The sequence below is a fragment of the Coregonus clupeaformis genome, chromosome 2, assembly GCF_020615455.1.
Source record: "Coregonus clupeaformis isolate EN_2021a chromosome 2, ASM2061545v1, whole genome shotgun sequence".
NCBI classification, from domain to species: Eukaryota; Metazoa; Chordata; class Actinopteri; order Salmoniformes; family Salmonidae; genus Coregonus; species Coregonus clupeaformis.
Genome location: NC_059193.1, coordinates 15,159,550 through 15,164,573, shown reverse-complemented (window position 1 = coordinate 15,164,573; position 5,024 = coordinate 15,159,550). Strand labels below are relative to the sequence as shown.

General features: G+C 42.2%; 1 protein-coding gene across 1 annotated transcript in view; it reads right to left on the bottom strand.

Moving 5' to 3' along the window:
- Window positions 1-5,024, bottom strand: part of LOC121530728 (arf-GAP with Rho-GAP domain, ANK repeat and PH domain-containing protein 3) — a 44,962-nt gene extending 39,938 nt beyond the window's left edge. Inside the window, exon 1 of the mRNA XM_045226707.1 lies at window positions 4,897-5,024. The gene's annotated coding sequence lies outside the window, so the exon portion shown is untranslated. The remainder of the gene's footprint in view (window positions 1-4,896) is intronic.

Below are 5,024 nucleotides of genomic sequence, written 5' to 3'. Positions count from 1 at the left end.
GGATCACCATGAGCAGTGACTCCAAAAGCCTGATTTAGCCTTTTGTTCAATCACTAGATGTTTTTCATAGGGAGTGTTTACAGTGACTACGCAGTTTCAAATAACATGTGGCGTATACTGTAGGTCCTGTTTCGCCTGCAACAAACAAACAAATCAGGCCTTTGCTTTATCTCTCTCTCTCTCTCGCCTCTTCTCCCCTGCCCACATTCTCTTTATCTGGGCTAGAGATCTGGGCTCTGTCAGAGCTACAGAAAACACAGGATACAGCTGTCCCTTAAACACTGGAGGGGAAAAAAAGAGACCCCACTCCCTCCTCTCCCACTTCTCTCCCACCATGACCCCCTCTTCCCCTCCTTCCTCTCCCACCCTGACCCCCTCTTCCCCTCCCTCCTCTCCCACCCTGACCCCCTCTTCCCCTCCTTCCTCTCCCACCCTGACCCCCTCTTCCCCTCCCTCCTCTCCCACCCTGACCCCCTCCGCCCCACTCCCACCACCCCCTTATCCCCTCCACACACCCTCCCACAGCAGAGGAAGATAAATAATGTCCCTGGATGTTAGGCCTGATCAGGCCATAAACAAAGCCTTGTGACACTAGAAGACAGGAGAGGCAAGAGTCGAGTGTTGAGGGCTTTTCACACTACTGAGGCGAACCGAACCAAACTGTTCTGAGTGAAAATAAAATATCTGAGCCAGCACTGTTTGGTTCGGGTCTGCATGATATTGTGAAGACGGTGGAGTGTTGTGGGCTAGGAGAGGTGGTAGGATGACAGTAAACTGAAGATGGCGGAGTGTTGTGGGATAGGAGAGGTGGTAGGATGACAGTAAACTGAAGACGGTGGAGTGTTGTGGGATAGGAGAGGTGGTAGGATGACAGTAAACTGAAGACGGTGGAGTGTTGTGGGATAGGAGAGGTGGTAGGATGACAGTAAACTGAAGATGGCGGAGTGTTGTGGGAAAGGAGAGGTGGTAGGATGACAGTAAACTGAAGATGGCGGAGTGTTGTGGGATAGGAGAGGTGGTAGGATGACAGTAAACTGAAGATGGCGGAGTGTTGTGGGATAGGAGAGGTGGTAGGATGACAGTAAACTGAAGACGGTGGAGTGTTGTGGGCTAGGAGAGGTGGTAGGATCATGTAAACTGTGACAGCTGAACTATTTTCAGTTCCCATAACATCAGTTTGTCAGGCTACTGCACTGAAAGAGGAGGGGAGGGAGGGAGAAAAATGGAACAAAATGGCCTCCCCTTATTTCACATTATCTTTATCAAGAAATTACGTCATTCAAAACTAACATGATCATTGTTTACGTTTTTTTGGGTGACCCATCTCACAGAGCTTGGCTTTAAAATATAGTGCAAACTCACCACGCATTACGCAATGAACCCCAGCTTCTCATTTTACAGCCAGTGACAGATAGTTTGCGTCATTGATCATTCACACAAATGTAAATGTCCTTCCCTCGTTCATTGTTACAGACCTCACAACGTCAAGACAACGTCAAGACAACTTGCAGCTACAAAAGAGTCTGAGTGAGACCTTCTGTCTGCATGAAATGGTCATGACAGTAAGCCCTTCCCTGTTCACAGTAGTGTCATGTGGTTACTTTTAGTTACCAAAGTAGACAACTAGTATTCTATTGCAAGTCGTCCTGTTCAGGACTCTGTTTACAGTACAGAGTCAATCGTTTCTCGCAGCTTGATGGTGTCTCTCTGTCTGACATTAGCTCATACAAAATGTAATTGCTTTACATAAAAGCATCTGAACAAATTAACATCTTGACTGTGAGACCTACTGGGGTACATTTGTTCTTAATTGCAACTAAAGCCATGTTAAAAAGCTAGACCCCATGAGTCCTGACCACAAATCCAGTCCCTGGCAACACCTACATTAGAGAGATTAGCAGAACTCTTTTTAATTTATGGACTTCAATTCATTACGCTACCACTAAGTAATGCTTTGAAAAATCAAGCATGTCTCAGTGCAGTGTGGGTGAGGCAAGATAACAGTGACGGAGGAGGATGTCACTGATTCACTGGTATGTTCTTCACACTAGTGGTCTGAATGTAAACAAACAGTGGTCTGAATGTAAACAACAACAACAGTACTTCCACCCTTAACAGTCTGACGTTAGGATACATGATGATATCACCCCAGGCAAACAGGAAGTTATATGGAAAGGGACTCAACAACATCGTGAAAGAAAGATACAATATGCCTGTAAATGAATCTGGAAACAACCCATTCAAAAATGATCTTCCAAGGTACGCAATGTCCCCAACTTCAACTCTCGACTGGTTCTTCCAGTCAAACAATTAGCGGAAGCGAACAAGTGGTAAAGTCAAAAGTGATTTGCCAAATGGAGGAGGGAGGGAGGGAGGGAGGGAGGGAGGGAGGACCCAGGCAGGCCTCTGGGATACATACAGGATGCTGGCTGGGCTGGCTGGGGGTAGGCTGTATATAAATAACAGTGAAGCACTATTGTGAGACAACATTATGTCATTGTTCAGCTAGCTATGGCCACCAGTACAGGCACAGTCACACTTTGGGCTCTCTCTCTGAATGAGAGAGTGTTTTTTAGTCAAGCACACTCCGTCCCTCTTCTTTGGGAGAAACAACATCCAGACACAGTGTGGAAGGAGCGTCTTCCATTCACATGGTTAGATCTAAATCCCACTTAGAGCAGTGAAAAACAGACAATCTCCCAGAAAGTCTTTAAAGCGCTAAATAAAATCAAGAGTTAAAAATCTGTGTCCTTCCTGAGATGGCAGTACGAGACATAGATCTGTACATATAGATGACCTTTTCCTTTGTTAGGACAGGCCTAAGTATCCCTTTCAGATGCAGCCCACATACAGCAATCGTACTCCACACTACTTACTGTATACTCCTGACTACAGTTAGTATCAGTCATTTGATCATTAGGATACATGACAATCAGTCATTTGATCATTAGGATACATGACAATCAGTCATTTGATCATTAGGATACATGACAATCAGTCATTTGATCATTAGGATACATGACAATCAGTCATTTGATCATTAGGATACATGACAATTAGTCATTTGATCATTAGGATACATTACAATCAGTCATTTGATCATTAGGATACATGACAATTAGTCATTTGATCATTAGGATACATGACAATCAGTCATTTGATCATTAGGATACATGACAATCAGTCATTTGATCATTAGGATACATGACAATCAGTCATTTGATCATTAGGATACATGACAATCAGTCATTTGATCATTAGGATGCATGACAATTAGTCATTTGATCATTAGGATACATGACAATCAGTCATTTGATCATTAGGATACATGCCAATCAGTCATTTGATCATTAGGATACACAACAATCAGTCTTTTGATCATTAGGATACATGACAATCAGTCATTTGATCATTAGGATACATGACAATCAGTCATTTGATCATTAGGATACATGACAATCAGTCATTTGATCATTAGGATACATGACAATCAGTCATTTGATCATTAGGATACATGACAATCAGTCATTTGATCATTAGGATACATGACAATCAGTCCAAAGCTCTAAAATCCCCCTGTTCTCTCCCTCCAATTATTAGAATGTGACCCCCAGGGCAGAATGACTTTGATACCCCCTACTCTAATGTACATTTGTATGGCAGCACTGGAGGGCAATTCCACGCTAACGGAATTACGCTTTGGCTCAGATATTTCACTTTAAAATGTACGGCAAACAAAAAAAACATTGATTTCAAAGTTTAACAAACCATAAAAAACTCTATGAACAAGGACAGAAAAGCAAAGTGAATTTAACGTTAACTCAGGAGGATTTCAGTCATCTTTGGGGTTGGAAACTTGTTGAATACTGAATGTAATTGGAGCTACAGTAGTTCTGTGTTGATCCATAGTGTGAATTACAATGTGAAACTCTGCTACAAATCTCTGCTACTTTATACTGCGTCACATATAAAAACCTAAAAGAGGCTCACAGATAACGATGGTTGTAGTGTCCATCTATAGACAGATAGAGAGGCCTCTGAAGGTCAATGATTCTGGTCAGTGTAACGTTGTGTGTCACACAAAACATCTAATAACCAAAGACTCTGAGACACTTCATACAGTAGGCCTATAGAGGAACTATCATCTGGGCCTTGCTAAAAGCGGCATTGACACTGAACAACATAACAGTCAGCCATTCATGGCATTTCATGTAAATGAATAATCTCACTCTCCACAATCCAAAAAAACAGATCTAAAATTGGTAAGTATTTTTAAATGAGAAATTCCAGTGATTATTTTTAAACTTGTTATGTCTCTCCCTGCTCTGCAGTGTCTAACAAATAACATACTGAATAGCTTTTCAAGGCTGTTCTTGATTCAATCAGGTTTCGGCTGTGAAACTCTACAACTGACAGATTCCAAGACCCCAAAACCCACTCAAGACGATGAGGAAGGTGGGATGTGCCCCTAGCAAATCCACAATGGGGTGGGTCTGTAAACCCATAGCCTACAGCAAAACAGAGGTGATAGTATAATGGGTGATATGTTACAATAGGCTCACATGCCAAGCCTATGTGATGCCATAAGATAGGCTACTCTTAAATTGTAAAATAAATCATTACACATAATCTAATTGATTATTCTGCGGTAGGCCTACACACAACTCTACAAGTTAAATATCATGGAATTCTGTCATTATTCGCACAGTTAGTGTGAAAACGAAAATATTGATAAATAACACTAATCATTTAAATCATTATTAGGCCTATAGTATTGAATAAGTGCGCTCCATCACAATCTTATGCTGCGGGATGTCGCCCACTGACTGCGAGCTCGAGACGATCACTGATACATTCGAATCTATTCCTCTAAATATTCTAATAATCACGCATTACCTTTTGCTGTGTTTCGATGTGCGTGGTTGTTCTCTCAATGGAACATCTGAATGCTTGAATCCTTCGGTTTTTCAGTTGTGACGGGGAGCGCTCATGACTTGTGCAGCAGAGGAAGCACTGTCCCTGTC